The following is a 22027-nucleotide window of genomic DNA, read 5'->3' as shown; positions in this document are numbered from 1 at the left end:
AGAGAGACAGAGAGAGACAGAGACAGAGAGAGAGACAGAGAGACAGAGAGAGAGACAGAGAGAGACAGAGAGAGAGACAGAGAGACAGAGAGAGAGAGACAGAGAGAGACAGAGACAGAGACAGAGACAGAGAGACAGAGGCAGAGACAGAGAGAGACAGAGACAGAGAGAGAGACAGAGAGACAGAGACAGAGACAGAGAGAGACAGAGACAGAGTTTTTTTTCTTAAAAGTCTACCAAAATCCTTAGCTACAATACAGAATAATTACTGATATCACTAAGAACTTTTATTCTGCTTCATTGAAAAAACACCTGCAATTATTCCCTCTTTCTGCAATCTCATGTCTCAACAAACACTTGCCTAGACCTAAGAGCTCTGCTGGGAGAAAGACAAGAAAGAACAAATAAATATACATAGAATGCAGACTAGGAAATCACAATTTTAAAACTGTACTTTTAAGAAATTCTACAGCTTCAGTACAAAACTATACAAGGTTATAATGACTGTTTTCTGTTTCTTTGAAATACGCACAAACATGCACCTGCGCGTGTTTCCTAAGCCTGTACCTTGGGCCTATGCTTTTTGCTTGCAAATTAGACCTGATCTTCCATGCTCAGGAAAGCAGCACTGCTAAGCACATAGCACATATTTTTAACTTCAAATTCATACCAATAGTTTACTTTGCCATATAGACCATAAAAAAGTTAACCTGGCAAACACTAGGAATGCACAGCCTGAATATCTTGAAGATACCTGAAAACCACATAAAGCCTTTCAAATCAAGACTATAATGCACCTATCTCTTGAAAGCCTGTACTCTATTCTCTCCCGGCCTGTCCTTCTTTAGCAGTAATGCACCTTTCTACACCTCTCACCCACATGTCCTGCAGTTCTGTTCTGTGACATGAGTGAGAACAGTCTATTGTATATGTGGGTAAGTTGAGGTCTTGATCTCCTTTTGGGTGAACCTTGTTGGATCCCATATGCTGAGAAGAACATTTGGATGTTCACTGGGCCTTTATCCCTGTAGTGCAAAACACAGGTCATGCTGTATCTCTTACACATTAGTGTATGTTACTGTATTAGAGCATTTGTTTCACATCCGGAAAATCACATAGTACTTGTTCTTCGAGACTGAGAAAGAAGATAGTCAAAAGAAGGAACTAAGCAAGAAAGCAATACATGACCTCTTGCCAGTCTCCCAAATTCCCATCTATTCTCATTTATTTGGAACATCTGTTCTGTTCCAAGCTTACTTAAGATCAATTAACAAATATTATGAGCAAAACTATGACATGTTCAAGTTCATTCTGACAAACAATTTGCTTATTTTATTCAAACTCTTTTTAAAATTTATTCAAACTCTTCTTAAAATTTTAAAATTTAGATGTTACCTCACTGTCTTTATTTTGAAGGATGTCAAAAGGTAAAAATGAATTTATTCAAGACCATGTAGCCCATGGAAAAAGATCTGGGATTCTCCTGGGTCAGGCACTCCAAAGCCCAGCCTTGCCATCTCAGCTCTACACTCTTCTGTTGGGGTCAGGGAGTGAGGTGATTTCCCAAAACAGTGGTGTAAAGGATTCTTTTCTTCCCTTCCTTCTCTTTTTCCTTTTTCTCCTCCTCCTCCTCCTCCTCCTCCTCCTCTTCCTCCTCCTCACCAAACACTTGCCTAAACTTCTGGAGCTGACTATTGGTTTCCTGGAGAAAACATTAAACTGACAATTGGATGTAAGGTATCTCCAGAAAGAGAAGCAAGATGGGATCTATAGAAATGCCTGTGTTATGGTCAACAAGAGCTGCTTCGTTTCTTCCCTGCGGTTCCTATTGCTGTCTCACAGCCGTCATTGTGAGATAGCCTTCTTCCTCTTCTTCCTCTTCTTCTTCCTCCTGTTCTTCCTCTTCCTCTTCCTCTTCCTTTTCCTCTTCTTGTGTAAACAATTCTTTACTGCCTAAAGTAGATTTATTCAATACCAGTGGCTTAACTTGTAGAACCATGAAGACTAACAAGTTGAGAAATATGCTTTTTTTAATGTATTCGATACAGGGTCTCACTATGCAGCTTGAATACATAGTGATCGTCCTGTTTTCAGCCTCCACAGCCCTGGGATTACAGGCCTGAGCCACCATTCCCAGACTCACTTGCCTACTCAGCATGTCTGGGAGTGGGGCCAGTTGGAAAAAAATCCAAGATGACAGGATATAATACTTGAAATATCTCTACTTTTAAGTATACATTTAAAATTTTATGGGGGCTGGCAGGTTAGCTCAGTTGTCTAAAGTGCCTTCTTGACCAAAATCAATCAGGGACAAGGGACTGTGGTTCGATCCCCAATACCACATGCCATACCAAACCTGCCCTTAAGGCAGCCTGAGCCAACCAAAAAAAAAAATTTATAATTGGTTAAGTCTTTAGTCCAGTGATTTTGCTATTCATATCTAAAATAAAACATTTTAAAGTATCATTTTTGCATAATGTTCTTCCAAATGTTATATCAATATTTTGAGTATATATCCACTGCCAGATTCATGCATTTTACAGATAGTATTATAAGAAGCTAATATTTAAAATGGAATTATTTGTTGTTGTTAGTTAACTCTGAAAAAGCACACATTGCAGCATATGTTTGTCATAAGTCACTGAGTTTTTGCTACGGTGGCTGGGCCATTATTTTCTTGTATTAGGCAAAATACTGAACACAGCAAGCCAGAATTGTATCCCACTTAATATCTGCAAGAATGATTAACTAGCATGCCCTGGGCACTTACATAAACAGCTGCTTCTCAAAGTTTTCAGGTGAAAAAACCTGTGAGATTGGCAACTTTCAGAGAAGGCATTAGCTGCACTTCAGTGGGGCTGGCGTAGTTGTAACCCCTCGGGGAGGGTACAGCTTCCTGGAGGCAGAGAAGGGTGCCCTTCAGGGGAGACCAGATCCTCATAATCTGACTACCCCCAGGAAAATGGGGAGGCCAGGGCCTCCAAGAGGCAAACAAAATGTCCCAAAATACTCAATTACCCATCTCCTCCTTTGCCTGTTTGTTTCCTTATTTTGAATAATCAACAGGTTTTTAAATAATTCTCTTGTACCATCTTAAAATAGTACTAGAAGTGGAGGGACAGGTGTTGCTGATGTTTTTAATAAAATGCCATCTAAGCAGTCTGAAATTTATGCTTTCTTCCCAAATATGAGAGTTCCAATTTCCCCAGCAAACATCTTTGCAAAACATAGATCAACAGTATGCAAGATTGGTTTTCAGAGTCACATTTTACATAATGTCCAAAACTATTCAGCATTCTATGTTTCCATAGCCATCTCTGTATTATACATTTTGTGTTAATTTCCTACCTCTAAAAATGTTGAGTCTTGTGAGAAAATTGATTTGAAAATTTAAAAAAAAATTACAGAATTTAGCATCATGTCATGAGAATATCCAAGAGTTTCCCAAAATGCTGAAGATTTTTAAAAGCATTTATTGAGTTTCTTTTACCATCCAGAAATTTCTAGGCCAGGTTATTGCTTCTTTGGTCTTCCTGTAAATTACCACTTCTCATTCTTGATTTATTATCTTAAAGAGATGCAGCAGGGATCCACTTTTCCATGTCCTCAGGTACAAGAGCCCCAGGTAAACACATTTTGTTGCTCTTCTTTTCTGCCACAGTCAATGCATTTAAAGGGAATAGATTTGACACAGGAAAACTTCACCAATCAATGAAATGCTTTTCCCAGCAATAATAATGTCATGGATCCCTGCAACTTGATTCTTTGTAGAGATAATCTTTTACTGACATTATTAACCAGATAAAGCACTGGTTTGATGCCACTCTTTTAGTCATGGCACTTGCCATTGATTGAGAAATGTGATCTGAGATTTCATTAGTGTTGAGCTGTTTACAGAAACAGGCAGTACATTCCTCCCCTTTTCTCTAGCCCCCAAAGTAAATTTTTTCAAGCCAGTAATGAACACAGAGAAGGGCATTTTCTCATTTTTGTTGTACTTCTATGAACAACAGTTCTTTGGGTTAAAAAACACATGGAATGCTTACAAGGATAGGGGCATTTTAGATTGTCAATGCTGGTGTATTAAGTAGAGCCTCTGTTCTGTTCATGGCTCCCCCATTACAGAGCTCCTCATCAGTACTTTCCAGAATGAAAACTTGTATTATACCTACATGCATTTATGATTCAATAATCCAGCATTCCAATCTGATTCCTTGAGAAAGACATATATTGTTTAAGAGAAGAGCCAGGGTGCCATGGCCCACAAAGACAGTGGGGTCCTGAGAAGGATGGCATTGGAAGATTAATTAAAAAAATTTGACTTATGCTAAAAGGAAAGCTAGGGTCAGGTGGGATGTGACCCTTCTGATGGACAGGCAGCAGCACCTCAGCACATTCTGTATCTTTATTTATACACAGTAAAGAAGGGGAAAGAACAGGGGGGAGTCTGAAGTGCAAGGTCTCAGGGTTTTGCTGAGAACACAGGCAGCGAAGCGTTCTCAGAGCTGTCTGTGCTGCAGTTAGCAGGGAGGAGCACCCCGGCCAGCCTGGCTGGGCTGGCTTTGCTTTGGTCCCAACACCTTGTTTACATGGCTGCCTCTGGCACTGTGTGTTCTCAGGGATGGCCTTGCTTTAGCCCCAGATGTGTGGACAATCTCTGGCTCAGGTGCTCCCCACACCAGAGATTTTGGCTGCTGGCCCATGTAGCCAGTCACCTTGGAGAAGCTTTCCTACTTCTGCTCCCCTTCAATAGAAGTGAAACTTCTATTTAGCTTTTAGTGCATGACTTGGCACAGAGGGGGAAAAGTTCTTAATTAAATAAAAGCTATATCAAATTCCTAAAAGTTAATTTTTAAATAAAAGCAAATTCTTGAGTGGACTAGTCTATGGATTCTAACAAAAAAAGAGTTCATAGAAGGTGGTTATCACTTCAAACTTTGTGGTTTTTACCAACTCAGTGAGCTGGATTGCAGGACAATAACATTTGCGATGTGTGAATTGGCTTGTGTAGGAAGTATAAGTCTTTGTTATGACTGATTTGTGAACCTAAGAGTAGAACAGCAAGTGGATTCAGAATAAATCATTAATATTTAGAAAATTTAAAAAAATATTTAGAAAATAAACACAAGAAAGAAAAGGGTGGAAAGTTACACTAGAGCATGTGGACAGAACATTTTGGGCGAGGCCTGGAGGAGTTCTGAAGCATGACATGCTATATATCTCTCGAAGTCTCCGAGAACAAAATAGTGTTTCTAAAGAGTTGTGGACATAGATGACTATCAGTCAGCCTGTAGTGTAGTACATCTAATGTAATTAATTGAAAATACCTCTCATGTGGAGCTTCAGAGAGACCAAAGAAACAAAATAACTGGAGAGATTATTGGAATACATAATAAGGTTGAATGTGGCTGTCACGGAAATAGAAAAAAAACCCTCTAATTCTAGGTTTCAATGAACGGAGATCAATCTTTCAGATGCAAAATGATATTTTCCTAAGTCAGCCATAGCCACTTAAAAAAAATGAAATCTCACATCACCAAAGTTCTTTAGTAATGAAAAAACCAAGAGCCTAGTTTTACACTAGCATAAAGTTATGTTTTGTAAGCATGGGTATATTTTATTTGCACCCTTACAAATTATCATGTGCAGAGATTAAAAATGTTTATCCACTGCATTTTATCTTTGAGTCAAAGCTCTCATACTTTACAATTTGTTTCCAGCTTCCAGTAATACTAGCAAGATGATGCAAAATCAAAATACCTCAAACATCAGGGAGACTAGTCATCAGGATGGTGTCCTATTTCCTCCTCGTAAATACTATGATTTAACCATGCAGGATATAGAGAAGAAAGTGGAGAGGGGATATGGACACTGAGAATGAGAAAACGGACACAAGAGGTAGTGAGTGGTACAGGCTTGGAAGTATTTGAGGATTTGGGAATGCTCTGTACCTGCATCAAGAGCTCAGTTGCTGTTAACTCATTAAAAGAACTCCTGCCCCCTCCACCTACACAGCAGTTCTAGGTCCTCAAAACTGGGCTGGTCAGTTGTGTCAGATTGTGCTCAGAATTGCAGCCCCATGAGCAGCAACAGCACTGCTGCAGATTCTCAGACCTCCACCCTAGCGCCATAATCAGGAGCTGCAGTTTGGGCCGGCAGGGAAATAGCTCAGCTTCCCAGTGCCTGCCTGGCAAGCACAAGTCCTGAGTTCCGTTCCTAGAAAAAAAAATAGGTCTGCATTTTAAGTCTATCTTCAGATGTCTGCACATGTGAGACACGCTCAGTGTGGCTCCTGATCTATCTGCAGAATGTGCCTTTGGTCCTGAGAGACAGAAGCTAGTGAACACAGAACCACACGGCATGCGACACTCCAGGAAAATCGGGAGTTAGAGCAAAGAGGGCAGGAAATGCAAAACTCTTGTGTGTGCGACGACACCTGCTTCTCTGTACTTGTCAAAGTCAACTAAAGAAGCTCTCTCACTATCTGAATGTTTAACAAAGTGTAAACAGAGTAGTTTTCTATACTAGATTAAAGCTTTAGGCAGTATTCAGAAGTGTTGGGTATTGTCTTGTTTCCAATTTTTTTGTTTTGTTTTGTTTTGTTTTGTTCTCAGGTTGTTAACAATCTGCAGGTTGGGTGCTGAACCAGAGTATTATTCACAGTAGACAGACACTACAGTACTGAGCCACACCTCTGCCCTTTTTATGTTTTTAATCTATAGATAAGTTCTAAGTTGCCCAGACTACATTCAAATTTAGGATCTTCCCACCTCAACCTTCCAAGTAGCTAATGCTTTGGTTTTTACTGGACTTAAATATTTCTCCAGAATGCACTATTTTCAACTGATCATCTTATGAATGCACCCTTTTTAATGCACAATTTCTTATGGGTATTTTATGTGGTCACACACATGCACATACACACACACACACACCACACACGCACACACACTCCTTCTCACACATTCACATGTGAAGGCACCATCTCTCCATCTCCAACAGTGCTTTTGGAATTCCTGAAGAAAGCAGCAGGCCCAGTGGTGTGTACACCGAAGGCCCTGATCACTTGGACACAACTTGCCAGAAACAAGGACAAAACAAGAAAAGTAAGCTCGGTACCTAGTAGGTGAGAAGAAGAATGCTACTCTCCTTTGTCACATGGATTGCCACAAAAAAGCAAGCTACTGAGACAAAAGAACATACATTGCCACCTTTCGTGGCATATTTCTGTTAGAATGGTCATTGGTATTTCTAGCTGATATTAACATGTGGTTGCGAGAAAGATGGGCTCCTACCCATGATGACACTTTTGGTCTTCAACTCTGTTACCCATACTTTGGTCTGATCCTCTGATCTGTGAACTGGGGCATACAGTGCACATTTGTGTATATAAAACTATACGATGGGCCAGAGAGATAGTTTAGTGGTCTAAAGCACCTGCTTAGGCAAGGTTGTGTAGATGAAGGAGACTGCGGTTCAATCCCCAGCAACACATGCTGTGCCAGCCCTGCCCCCAGGGTGAGCTGAGCAGGTAAATAAATAAGTAAATAAATAAATAACAAAAAGTACGAATGCTGAATAAATACATAAAAAGATGCTTAAAAACTATAAGGCTTTTTTAAATTAAATTTTGTTAGTAACTTTGTGTGGGAAATAGCCATTGAGGAAAACACTGCCCTAGATTTGATGCTGCAGAAAGATTCTGAATGTACACATACAGAACTATCCTTGTCCCTTGAGGAATCTTCATGGCACTGAGTTAAAGGAGATCAGGCTTTTCACAAGGTGGGGAGAAGGGCACCAAGGTGGCGCTGGTGTCTGTACCTCCAAGAGAACAGGCCGTGTGGATGCAGCTGCTTTGCTCACCAGGTGGAGTACAATGATGTGACACACTGAAAAGACTCTGCCTGAACTAGCATCAATGAGCACAATCACTTAAAGAAACAGAGGTGAACATGAAGGAGGATGGCATGGAAAATAGAATTCAGTCTTTGGTGTTGGACAACACCAGCTTGGCATGTCTGGCATCCAACAGGTTGGGAGTCATAATACTTCCCCTGATTGAACTCAGGCCCTTGCGCTTGCCGGGGAAGTGCTTATTCCACTGAGCCATTTCCCGGGACCCCAGCAATCTTGATAATAGTTCATCTTCAGGAAGAGTAAAGCTAGTGTGGCACACACCTATAATATCAGCACTTTGGGAAGCTGAGGCAGGAGGATTGCTAGTTTAAGCTTGGTTTGGGCAATTTAGCAATTTAGTGAGACAGAGACTCAAATTAAACCATTTAAAAAAAAAAAAAAAAACACTGGAGCTTTAACTCAGTGTGAAAGCCCTGGGCTCAACTACCAGTGCTGTAAAAAATTAAAAATAATAGTAATACTGGCAACCATTGATCAAGAGAGTAGGAACTTCTATTTTTTTTATTATGCACTTACTTACTTCTGTCATTTCTATACTGAAAAGGAGTCAAAACAACATGAGACGAAAGCCCACCTCCCTGCACCTTGGTGCACTGCAGGCCAGGGCCGCTCTACCAGTCCAGCTGTGGCAGCAGCCTACTTTTAGGACTTTCTGGAACTCATGTGTATCCAGGAGCTGCCAAAGATCACAGACCAGGAGATGCCTTTTATCTATCTCTACCGTTCTGCCTTATGAATATACATTCAGGTAGAGCAGGGAAGCACTGCTGGGAGAAATCTACCTTCTGATAGTCTCGGGAAAGCCTGATTCTCAGTGAGCCCAGGGAGCCCATGCATACTTAGTACTAAGCACAATGCCCCTTGGGTTTTATAACTGACACTTGTTCTCCTAAGAAAATTCTAATAGTCCTATTATATACTAAAAGATGAAATGTCTCTCTATTTCCCATGGTCTGTATTCTTGCATGTCTTAAAAATCACTTTCATTGTTAACCTTAGAGAGGTTTTGTTAATAAGTAGCTATTTTAATTTATTTCTGATACAACAGCAGTCCTATCAATCTTCAGCCATAAATAAACCTTAAGTGACTTTAAAGCATGTAGGACATAGTTATTGCAAAGAAGAGGCTAATTTTATATTTCAAGCAACCTTCAGGTAATCTCACTAAATCTCTTGATTTTAGAAAGGAGGAAACAGCCCCTGTAGAGTGCTTTGTCCAAGGTCACTTGGCTCATTGTTGACTGAACCAAGGCTGGAAGCCTAATTACTTTCTGCTCATGCCTTGTCAGTCCCTGGCAGTGCTTGCTCTCTGGGCTTGAGTCTGCCCATCCTCCTCCATCCAGCCCAGGCAGGAGCCGTGCTGTAGGGAAGGATGCCCTCCCCTAAGAAAGGAACTCTGCGCTGGCGCAGGAGAGGCTGGATTCAGTTGGAGCTTATTACTGTTGCTTCACTGATGATTAACACTTTGAAGGAATAAAGCCTGTTCTTATTTTTAATATAATAGTTTAGCCACATTTTTGCTTCCAGTACCATTATATTTTATAGCCAAGATGTTTATGCAAAAACATTTATAGGCAAAATCAGATCCTGTATATCAATAACCGTATTAGGTTTTTATAAAGACACAGAATCAGTAAGAGATATACAGATTTATAAAGGGGATTTCTCCTGGAAGATTGATTTCACCCTTTTGGAGCCTGAGAAAACCCATGTTCTGCTTTCCTCCAGCTGGAGACCCTGGAAAGCCAGGGGTGTGGTTCTGATCTGAGCCCCATGGCCAGAAGACAAGTCAGTCCTGTAGTACAGTCCTGGAAGCACCAATGCCCGAAAGCAGAGAGACAGGGCTGGAGAGCTCAGCAGACAGAGGAAGTCTACCCTGCCCTAACCTTTGACCATTTCCAGGCCTCAGGGCCTTGGATGAATGCGCAGAGCTCATCTCTTCTGGACACGCTGTCACAGACATGCTCATGGCAACGCTCTGCCAACTATTGGAGTATTCTCCAAGCCCAGTCATCTTGACCTATAAAATTTACCACCTCCACCTGCTTGCAGTGCCATTCAAATACTAAAGAAACATCATGGTTCTTAAATAAAATAAACATTGGAAGAAGATAATGTGATAATGAATTGATTATTAATTCATGTAATAATACAATTCTATGTAATGATCTAATGTAATAATGTGATACAATATAATAACAATGCAATGTAACAATACAATATATAGTAATAGAAGAATACAAACAGTTCACTTGCTTTGAGCTTTGTGTCTGAATGTTGAACATCTTGTTCAAATTATATAAGAGTGCTTGAATTTTGTTGTGTTCCTGAATGACAGGAGCTAATTATTTTAAATCTCTGACCTCATTCTTGATACTGTCACCACCTGAAGGTCAGTGTTGATGACCACCTCCTAGTAGAGTGATGTATGTGCAACTGTGCTGTAAGAATTCTGAGTTTATCTTCAGTTCCATTGTAATGAACAGTAGTGCCTCCTTTTACTCTCAGAGTCAAAGATAGATGCTAGAGTAGAGTATGTGTTATCCCACCCACTGTGAGTGCAAAATGTGCTAGGAAAGGAATTTTGCTCCTCTAGCTCTAAGGCAGATCTCAGCATTTTCTGCTATTTGTGCTGCCTGCCCTGTGTTTTATCTTTTGCTTGAACTGAATTATTCTTCAAATTCCATGCAACAGGAAACTCAGTATCAGACTTGATTGAACTAGGCTATCTGCCAGCTCCACTTCCCTTCTAGTCTCCATTGGCTGTCCTAGCAGTGTGTGTGAGTAAATCTTACAGGCTTAAAAATAATTAGATTACCAAGAGGAATTTGATGAAGGATTTGTGCTTTGCAGGGCAGCTCAACATGGACTTCTACAGAAGCTGTGCAGATGCAGCAGCTTGTGTGTGGCACTCAAAGCCGAATGTGCTGATGCCCAGGAAACTAAACAGTTACGCTCTCTGAAAATTTTGCCAAATCAAATTCCAGACAATACCTTCAAGTCTCATTACCCAGTGCCTAAGTTTTTATAAGTGTCCAAAAATGTGTTAGGACAGGCAATTTTACTGTAATGAGAAGTATACTTTATTGTAAAGAAAAAATTTAGTTACTCAGATGGACATTAGGTCAAATTCTGTTCTTTCACTTTCAATAAGTTTGCCTCAGTTTCTTCATCTGTAAGAAGAGGGAATTTATAAGAAATGGCTGGACTACTGGTAATGAGGACTCATTAAGGATTAGTGCCATCCAATTCTAATGCTGGATTCATTCATTCATTCATTCATTCATTCATTCATTCATTCATTCATTCATGTATAGAAATTTTGGAAACAAGTTCACCTTTCCCACCTCTTTCTACTTATGGTGTCTCTGTCTGTCTCTCTGTCTGTCTGTATCTCTCTCTCTCTCTCTCTCTCTCTCTCTCTCTCTCTCTCTCTCTCTCTCTCTCTTCCCCCCCTTTTCTATCTACCCCCTCTAGCCTCTCACTCCATCGTTTTCTCTCCCTCATGCTTAATTTTCACAATGCCTTAATTGGATAGAGAAACTAGAGTTTATCTTAAACCTTCTCTCCCTGAATTGTTTCTCCAGTTTAAGAACCTGACATAGCTACCTATTGTCTTTAGGCTAAAAACCAAACTTCTGAGTGTGTTATCTTGCCCATGTTTCCTTCTGTATATTTTATCTTTTAGTCTTGTCTTTCATTCTAGATTCTGTCTCTATGAAAGTACCTAAAGTGACTTAAGTGTGTCTTGTGCTCCCTGTGGAATGAGAGTCTACTCTTTCCTCTCTATCCAAATCACATTTTGATTTCATCTCCTTCTTTGGTTACTTACAATCTTAATCCCATGCCACTCTGATGCTTCCCTGGAGAGCCACGACTGCATGATTCCCTCCTCAGTAATCTGTAAGCTTTTCCAATCTTCATAAGGTAAGATTCTAGGCACAATTACATTTCTTTTTTCCCATTTCTTTGTCTTTTCTTCTTCTTTCTTTCTTTTTTGCATCCACTGAGTGCATTCAAGGAAAGAACTTGTATTCTGGATAAAGAAATAGTACCAATTACGATGCCATAAGGAATAACTATATAAACTGTATAACTATATAAAATTTTTGAACAAGTGCAAGTTTTTGTCCATAAGAGACAGTCACTAAACATGTATAGCTTTGACTCTTTCTTGATTTAATGGCTTTAAGCAGTTATTTCCCTTTCACGGGCATTAGGCAAGACTGGGGGTGGGGGTGCATCTCCTCCCTGGGATCCCTAGGAGGAGGGCCTCTGCACTTCTTGGGTAAAATCAGTTTCCCCCTGACAAAACTCATCCCCTCCCTGTCTTCCATCACCTGGCCACCTTTCTAATCTGATGGCACCCAAAATGCTTTGAATCGACCCTGTTGCCCCACAGTGCGCCTGCGCCCTGGGACGCAGAGAGCTGACTCACTAGAACAGGTAATGAGGAAGCAGTGGGACATGGGCCAGGAGAAGAAATCTAATTTACAGCTCTCTGGAGAGCTCTGATTACTGTGGAGCAAAGCCGAGGCAGGAGATTAAATGATCTGTGAGTGCGTCTCTCCAAACCTACTGGTCTCCACTTTGCATTTAGAAAACATGTGTTGCAAGTGCCAGGATTTAGTTTCTGCTCCTCAAGAATTGGCAGGTGAAGGCAGCATCGTGAAACCACCTGGACAGGATAGAATTAGCTCTAGGACATCTGCTGTTTCAATAAGAGACTGCACTGTGGGCTGCAGGAAATGAAGGAGATGTCGGAAGCTCAAGGGAGCTTCTAGCTAATGTAAGCATGTGTCTGCTTAGGGGCACACTGGATGTCTGTGGTGGATAGACTCTGGCTTTTGTGTTAATAAAATTCTAGAGCTTAGGAGTCTTTTGTAGATAGGACTGCACCAAGCCCAGGTGGGGCTTTTTCTTCCTTTCCTATAACTGTTAGCTGCTGCACCCCCAAGAAAAGGTGCAGTGTCAATTGTAGGACTAGGCAAGTTGTTGCTTCCATGTTTAAAAAACTATAATGGGTGTTTGTTGATCGTACAGAAAATATGATGATTTTATTAAGGGAATATTTATCAAAAGGCTTTTATACTAGCTCCTATTTTGAAAAGGAGACTAATGTGACTTTAAAAGTCTAAATTGTGTATTTGTGATCATGTCTCTTTTGGTATATATTACCGAATGTATTTCAGAAGACAGAGAGAGTGAACATATTTCAAACAACTACTCAAATGAGTATGCACAGAAAATAATTTCAGAGAGCTGTCATGCAATGAAGGAACTGTTAAATAGGGAATGGGATAGAAGCAAGGTAGGAGCAGGAGGAGAGCTGCCTTGCATGATCAGAGCATCTTTTCTCCTGAAGAAGTAGCGCTTGCCATGAGGAGAAGAAGATATTTGTGTGAAATTGTGATGGAGGACACATGACATTGGGCATATGAAGCAGTGGGCTTGGAAATGCATAGGAAAATTAGGTCTAAGTCATGCAGAAGCCTAAAGACCACGGGTAGCTGTGTGCATTCACACTGAGGGCTGTGGGTCACCCTGGAATGAACGAAGGAACTAGGAAAACAGTGGCTGAAGTGGGGCACAAGACCAACAGGAAAGATAAAAATTGCTGGTGGGTGGAGGGGGAGGATAAATCGGGCTGCTTCAAGAAGGGGCTGTGTCCAGAGGGACCGCGAAGAAAGTTTGTGCCTGGATTATTTTAAGGGAGATAATGCTTACAGTAGGAACCATTACAGGTATTATGTTGGAACTGCTCAATGAGCCTGTGCGTGGCAGCTTCTCCCAAGCATTCGTGCAGTTGCCTCCTTCCATTGCTGTGGCCAGGGAGCTCTCATGACCTCCTTACTACATGCCTTCTTCTCGTGTTACTGGAATCCTGAAAGCAAAGAGGGGCAGATCAGAAGCTAGACAATCCCAGCCATTTGCCTTTATTAATATAGCCTGCCCTGAGGTCCACCTAAGCCGAGAGCACCTTGGATTCTGAAATACAGAGCATTCCTAGAGTAGGGCAACCTACAGCATGGCCAGCGCATCTAAATATAGAGGGACAGAACTTTCTTAAAATGGTTGTGAAACACAGTGCTATTTTGGATTGTGCTGAATTCACGTATTGCCAGCACTGGCTTCTCCTCCAGTGGTTAGGGATGCACCATGCCATGAATTACACAGCAAGTTTGAGGGCCAATTTCCTGTTGCTTACAATGGTCACTGAAATTGCTAGTTCACTCCTTTCTTGCCCTATTTTGAGAGACTTTGGTTCCTCAATGCCATCTATATAATCTGTTTATTGTCTGTGGTCATCCCACTCCCTAAGTACCTCCCGTGAGCATGACTTCTCACTTTGCCTCCTTCCTTTCCTGCGTCATCTTGACTTCTTGCTCTCCGCCCAGCCGGCTCTTTTCTCAATATTTTATTCCTGTGTCCTTGTTGCTCCTTCTCACAGACCAGAAGTAGAATGGTCAACCTCCAAGGAAAGCTTGCAGAATAAAAAGCTGTGGTGTGTTGGTGAGCCCAAGTGATGTGGGTGTCACACTTGCTAGATTTAGTGCATAGTCAGGGCCGTCTCTCCACCCACCTGTCAACATGCCAGGGTGTTACCTCTGCATAAAGCTCAGTCAGACACAATTAACAGTGAAAGCAGGAGAGCACCCTGCCATCGTTACTAAGAGCATGAACTACATTTTTCCAAGATTTCTTTGTCAACATTTATGTTTTGGATTTCGGTGGCTTATTTGTCAGGATTGGATAATGCATATCATTCCTCTTTCCTCATCATGTTGGAAAACACATACTGAGAAATTTAATTGAAGCTTTATGCTTTCTCATTCTTTGGTCATACATGCATTATTCTCTGTGAAAGATCTGGGCAACAGTGTATAGTTCCCATGGGTGGTGGAGAATCACCACAGCCAGGGTGAGGCAGAGGATGAGCAACAGCTGGAGGCAGGTCTTTTTTTTTTTTTTTTTTTTTACCAGGGATTGAATTCAGGCCCTTGCTCTTGCCAGGCAAGTGCTAACCCCAGCCCCTGAGGGGAGGTCTTGAGTGGTCCAAACAGGGCCTTGCTATGACTGTGAATTTCAGGCTGTAAATTCATTAAGCTTTAACATTTAAGGGGCCACATCAAATGAAAGATGAGCATGACCACAGTGCTTGCAACCTGGGCCACTCCATATTTGATCTCTGACTTGGGCAGTTGCGTGACATGGGGCAGCTCAGGGAATGACATGGGAGACACTTCAGGGCCCACATTTGAAGCATGAGGACAAGCATGAGGACAAAATACTCATAGAAAAACGGACTGTACTTTTAATCCAAATTATTTAATTTTCTTTTAAAATTTTGAACTTTTCTTTTTTCTTTTTTTGTGGAACCAGGGGTTGAACTCAGACCCTTGCACTTGCCAGAGAAGCACTTATTCTACCTAGCCATCTCCCCAGCCATGCACTTTTCTAAAGAAGATATGGCTTGTCATTTATACTATCCTACATGGGAAGGATGAGATAGGTTTTATAAGTGCTCTAAAAATATCTATCCAGTTAATTAATTAGTGAATATACTCCAGAAAGAGAAAAAAGAAAATACTATCATAAAGGCATCACTCAGTTAGAGGAAAATAATTTCTTTGCTATAAGAATGTTATGTAAAAGATACCAAATAAAATGATGTTGCTTCTCTGTTTATGTAATAAAATATTTAATCAATTGATAATAATAAAAACAGGATCTGAGGATACAGCTCAGTAGTTGAGGGCTTGCCCAGAAGGCTGAAGGACCTGGATTTGATCCCCAGCAGTACAAATAATAATAATATCAATAAGGAATCCAGGAAAACTTGGGTAAGAAGGGGAGAGAAATGAAAAATAAGTGGAATAAAGATGGTGTGTACTGTACAGAAAACTAATAACCTCAGCGAATATAAGCATCATATGTCATAAACATGAGAAAAGATCCGTAGTGTCAACAAGAGTGAAAATGGGGGAAGGGAATTTAGAGAAGGAGGGAAGGGGATGGAAAGGAGGAGGAAGGACATAGAAAATAAAGACTCGAAGGGGCTGGGGAGATGGCTCAGTAGGATAAGTGTTTGGCAAACACAAGGATCTGAGTTCAATCCCCAGCTCCGCAAAAAAAAAAGAAAAAGAAAATAAAGACTCAAGCTATATTATGTACAGGTACCCACTCCCCAAAGTGATTGTACACTGCATATTATGCCAATCTGTATTAATAAAAAAGATAAGATAAGCGATAATAATAAATTTGAATCTATAGTAAAAATACATCTTGACAATGTGACAGTTGGAATTTGCGGTAAGATCTAGTCCAAGAGCCGAGCAATGGTTTGCTGACGTGGGGTAGAACTATGAGATACTTCACCTAACACCTGCCCTGTCAGCATCAGTGTTGCAGTATTCCTCTGTAGAGGACAGTGAAAGCCACATCCCAGGGAAATGGTCAGTCTCAAATGATAATTTAAAAATATTCGAAACAACCACAAGAACAAAAAATTGTTTCCTAAGCATGCAAAGAGTAGCCATCCAAGGGAAACTTGTATTGTTAAGGATGTTAAACCAGAGGGAGAAAGAGTTCTCACATGCTAGTTGTAGTACTACTCTCCACCTATCCATGTCTGCAGAGGAGAGATAAACCATTTCCTCTCAGGGTCCCCAGTGGGGTGGAAAGAACAGTAGCTCAGGAGTTACAGAAAAGGTGCCAGGGAGATGGCTCAGTGGAATAAGCGTTTCCCTGGCAAGCTCAAGGGCCTGAGTTCAATCCCCAGTTCCACCAAAGTAGTTACAGAAAGCATTACCTGTTAATGGTGGTGCTGCTGAGCTATGTGAATGACCCTATGCTGACCATATTTTCTCTGGTCATCAGTTTCTTTATCTCTAAAGAGAGTATTGGGCTAGATCATGTTTAAGGTCTGGATGAAATTTCTACGGTTTTTATTTCTTCTTTGTATTTGTCTGGATTTTTTTCTAAATGTTCAAATAGGGGCCAGGGAGATGGCTCAGTGGAATAAGCGCTTCCCTGGCAAGCCCAAGGCCCTGAGTTCAATCCCCGGTTCCGAAAAAAAATTAAAAAAAAAAAATAAATGCTCAAATACTACATTATTTAAGGTATGTTTCTTTGCAGTTTTTTTTTTTTTTTCCACTTCTGTTTCTTTCTTAGATATATGGGATAGGAAGATCCTGACTAAGTCTGAAGGGAAGGAGGAGGAAGAAAATTAGTTACAGGAAGAGTTTATATTCCCATCTACAAGAAAACTTAAATATAGCTACCACTGCTTTGAAAGGAATGGTTTATATCCAAACAATTTTTTCCAGACAGGCTCTGTACTTTTTTGCCAACTTTAAACTGAAGGCAGTAGACAGTTAAACAAGAGTCGGCACTGGAAACAGCTGTGTGCAGACAAGGGGAGTTACTTATAAGGTACTGTTTCTTACTCATTGAAATCTTCAGGGTGCATTTGTTTGGGGGACAAGTTGTGCATAGCTGTTTGATCCCCCACATCACTTCTATTCAGAAAGGAAACATTCTTTAAAATACTTTCTCTATTTGGCCATATTGTTTCGTAAGTGTTGACAATTGAACGCAGTAGAATTGTTTCATTTTGTTCTCAGGAAGCAAGGGGGTTTTGTGTGTGTGTGTGTGTGTGTGTGATTTTGAGGCTTAGTTTAGCTTTGATTTTTAATTGCTGTTTATCGTGTGTGTGTGTGTGTGTGTGTGTGTGTGTGTGTGTGTGTTCTTGTTTGGATCGGTTAGCAGGGCTGCCTACACTTTGACATTAGAGCTGTACAAAAATTCTTAACTGGGGTACAGGGATGCATCTCAAGTTGAAGAACAGAGTCAGGACAGACCCGGTCGGGTGAGAGGACCCGGCAGGACCAGTGTCTGCACTTTCGCTGATTCATCGAAGCCCAGTACCTTCTTCTGGACTTGGTAGGTCTGACCTGGAAAATGTACTTTCTTAAATAGAGCTTTAACTTTCAGGTTGCTGCTATATTTCATGGCAATCTTAACTCTTTCTTCTTTTCACTTTCATTGTTTAAAAAATTTCTAGTAGCCTGCTCTGTCTTTTAAACTAAAGTTTATTTTAGTTTACGCTCATTCATCTTAAATGTCACTGGGTGACATATGCCAGCTGAGATCAAATCCCTCAGATTAGTGATGAGGGGCTTTCAGCCCCAAAGCAGGTAGATGGTCCACAGTGGTTACCAGATGAGTAGGAAGCATCCTGGGGACTCCCAGGATTCCAGATGTCACTCTTTCTCTAGGGACCTCTTAACTAATCTATAATATCAGCCACTGGTCCACAAACTAGCAATAGAGCTATTTGAAAGCTTTTGGGAAGTAAAGTTTATAATTTTCCCATTGAAACTTCCAGAAGTTGTTTTTAAGAGTTTGGTCTCGTCTTAATAATTATCTTTTGAGATCTACTGTATGTATTGCTCGCTCTGGAAGTGAGCACATACAGTTTTGTATTTTAGGAATTACTCAGCTGTCATCATGGCTCTGCCATGTATGATGCAGTGCTACCCCTGGTCCACCCTGTGGTGGGCAAAACTGTCACATCTTATAGTAGGTGGTCACAGAATCCCTAAGTCTGGCAACAACTCACTAACAGAACACTAATTTGTGATCACAGAATCTCAGAATTTCTTGGATTTTTTATGGGGCATGTCTTCCTTTATGTTTACTTTCTCTAGCAAAGAAGGATGGATTTTTTTTACTTCCCTGTGTAGCCAGTTTGCATGCTCTTCATAACTCCCCTCTTCTTCAACCAGTTTTTCACAACTCTCATTTGGTGTAGTGGATCATGAAAACCAGAAAAACAAACTTCTGAGGAATATGGATGAAGGTGCATGTATTCACACGTGCCAGCAATCCCAGGGCGCAGCAAGGCTAAGGCAGGAGGATCACAAAATCAAGCTCAGCCGGGGTAGTTGGATAATTCAGAGGGAGATTCTGCCTTAAAATATAAAAATTAAAATAGGGCCAGGGCTGTAGCTCAGGGCAAAAATCCTAGGTTCAGCCCCCAGAACAACAAAGAAGAAGAAAAATAAAAATGAATTCCACCCATTCTGGATGGAATAAGAGACTTTGTATGAGATCCCGAGAGATCCTCTCTGGGGGAAGGGGCAGGGAAGCAATGACATCTATTTTGGGTGCTCTGGAGTCGCTGGGTCGGTGCCCAGGCTCTTAGTTGTGCTGTGTAGTAGAGGTTGCCGTGGAAGCGGCTCTGGACTATGTAATGCGTTACTGCATCTATCACAGAAAGTGCTGCTTGCTCTCTTTGGTACAAAGTCACTGGAGGTGCATGTCAAGGTTCAATGACTCCCTGCTGCGCGGGTCACACCTGATGCAGATCAAAGGTAGAGCATCCCCGTTCAGTCCCCTTCATGCACATGCGGCTCATATATGTGCAGAGCTAGGAAATGACAGAAAGATGCTTTGTAGGAAAGAGACAAAGTGGAAAGATGTTCTTCCAGGTTGTACAGTTCTAATATGTGAAGATCATAGTCTGAGAGAAAAAATGAATAAGGGAAGTCTTATTTTCTCAATGACATTTGGATTTCTTCAACTAAAATGTAATTTGCTTGCATGCTATTTTAAGCTGAAAAATATGCTAAAGCATAAACTCTAGGTGTTGAATTTAATATAATGATATACAACTACATGGATTTTATCTTCCAATATGCTTATACTGTGCTTTTCAGAGTAAAAAGAAAGCACTAATTTCACCATGACTTTGATAATTATAGTCATTAGTTTTATTAATCTCACTGGATTCGAGAGAAAAACCAAAATTTTGGGAGAAATACATAAAACTACAAGCTGAGTGCAGGGAAGTGCTAACTTCCAACTTTAACCAGACTCCTTTGTTCACTGGCTGACCATACAACAATATTAAGAACTGTGGGACTTGTTCTGTGACAGGCCTTTTTACATTTTTGTTTAAATACAAATTTTACATATTCACCATAGAAATTCTCCCTGAGTGTTGATGCACCTTGCAGTGTATATGGCAAAGTCCTCAGTTTAACTCTGTCAATTAGGAACTCCCTTTGGTGCTGCAGTGAATTTGGGATCTGCATTTACTTGGAATCTTTTTCCAATAAATTATTTAGAATTTCTGCAGGAATTTGCACCTGCCTTTCAGTTCAATGGCCTGACTTCTTTTAAAACAAAATGCTATTTCAACTGAAGCACAGCACTTTTAAATTGGAAATCACTGTTTCCTATCAGTGCAATCAAGTTGCCCTCAGCTGACTAAGTCTTGCACTTTTACCCAAATGTAGTTTTCATCTTCAGACCTGTTCAGGAAAGCTGGCATATCCCAAATGAGTCTTTTACCATAAGCCCTTTCACGCCACAAAACCTAAACTTAAAATCCTTGAAGAGTCAAATACACACTTAGGGAGACTAATTTAGAAAGATAACTTCTTTTAACCCAGAAAGGGAAGAAACCACTTCAATAAATTAAAGCATGTTAGCCTTCCCTGAGAAGCATCCTTGCCAACACAACCTAAAATCCCCTGGAGGCCTCAGAATCCAGCCCCTCCTAAGCTAGCACTCCATGAGCAGGATTTATGTTTCCCAAGGAGCTGTCAGGCTCAGTGCTACAGGTTGTGGCCAGGGGAGAGAAGTAGTGGAAATTCCTGAAGCTGTTAATCAGATAAAGATAATTGCTTTGCTGTCATACAAGTTCACCTTTAGTTAATTTTCAGTTACAGTCTTGCAGAGAAGAAAGCATGCTCAGATTGGTTCAAGCCTGCTATCTACACTGGCCTCATGCTGTACTGAATTGGTGGTGCTGGACTGCTTAAGAAATAATGTGGGTGATGACAAAGGTTCTTTCACAGTGATGCAGTTAAGTGTTATATGCATGCTAGTGCTACATGGATGCCCTTTAATTAAAAGGACATTAAAAAATAACAGGATGCTGAAGCTGCTATGTTTTTATTTTTGAAACTGTGTTTCATAAGATTACTATACAAGCTACTTTTCTTACTGTTGGATTTTGCTAAATCTTGAACATTTCACTAAGCAATATCATTTAAGAAGTTGTGAAATCACTAGTAGCAAACAGTAATTGAGAACTATAAGATGCTATAAAGAAAAAGTATCAGGCATCCATAGGCTATCATCCACTTTCAAAAAGTAGAACTGGAGGACAGGAAATTGGAAAATGTTTTCTGTACAATTTCTTTGTTTATTTTGCTGTAGACATTGGGGAAATGTTCTGTACAATTCAGAACACCTTGGAGAAACTAATACATCATACAGCTGTTGCATTCTATGCCTCTCCATCAACATGTGATCAGTGCTGGGACTTACAGAGTGCCAACAAGTTCTGTTGGAAATAAAAGTAGTGTAAGCCCTCTTTACATGGGAATTTTGCTCATTGGACGATTTGAAAAATGCAGTGATTTGGGAATGAACTCTTTGTGGTTTTATAGAGGTAACTAAGTCCAGAAATATTATTCATCTAGAACCTAGAATTCAAAGCTTTCTTTCTAGTTTCTATGTTTAGCCCAAAGAAGTGATGACTGGGCGTGAGTTCATTCAGAGCAGGAAGGGAAGGCAGTTTCCTCCTGTCTGAGTAAGAAGCCTGCCATGTCCCCTGCGCTTTGAAAATCCCCAGGGCACAGAAGGGTTTCTAGGCTGGAAGGAGGTCAAGATTCCCAGCCAAAAATGCTCATTACACAAGGAGTGACAAACAGTGAATGGCCATGGGAACATTTTAAAATAGCTGTCATTTTGTTAATGAATATCTGCTAAAGCATTTCCTGGCCACTGATGTTTATGGAACTTTAAAACAAGATGTTTATGAAGAAAGAAAAGGGCTTGCTTTATGAATCTAGTTCTTGGGTGAGCACCTTTGCTTTTCTTCCGTGCCCAAGCGATTGATGTCCAGACCTCTCACGCACTAAACAAAAGAGTAAGCACTCAGCTCCTCAGCTGCACTCTCACCCCGGGCCAGGGAGAGTTGCTGTGTGCCCCTCTGCTCTCTTGCCTCCCCGCCCAACTCAGAGCCCTCCAAAGCTAGGCATTTATCTCTACTGCACAACTGAAATCACCTCCCAGAGCTGCCAATGAT

The 22027-nt window shown here is 40.8% G+C and overlaps 1 protein-coding gene across 3 annotated transcripts in view; it reads left to right on the top strand.

Moving 5' to 3' along the window:
• Arhgap24 (Rho GTPase activating protein 24) overlaps positions 1–22027 on the top strand; it is a 464868-nt gene that overhangs the window by 250612 nt on the left and 192229 nt on the right. Inside the window, exon 1 of one of the 3 annotated variants that reach the window (XM_004629176.2) lies at positions 17095–17355. The exons of 1 other annotated variant lie outside the window; for it this stretch is intronic. The gene's annotated coding sequence lies outside the window, so the exon portion shown is untranslated. Of the gene's footprint in view, positions 1–17094; positions 17356–17843; positions 17866–22027 lie in introns of those variants that run through there. One more of the 3 variants, XM_023712963.1, reaches the window with a different exon arrangement.

The sequence above is a fragment of the Octodon degus genome, unplaced genomic scaffold (genome assembly GCF_000260255.1).
Source record: "Octodon degus isolate 3935 unplaced genomic scaffold, OctDeg1.0 scaffold00028, whole genome shotgun sequence".
NCBI lineage: Eukaryota > Metazoa > Chordata > Mammalia > Rodentia > Octodontidae > Octodon > Octodon degus.
Note: the sequence above shows the minus strand (reverse complement) of the source record. Positions and strands in the feature narration are given on the sequence as shown.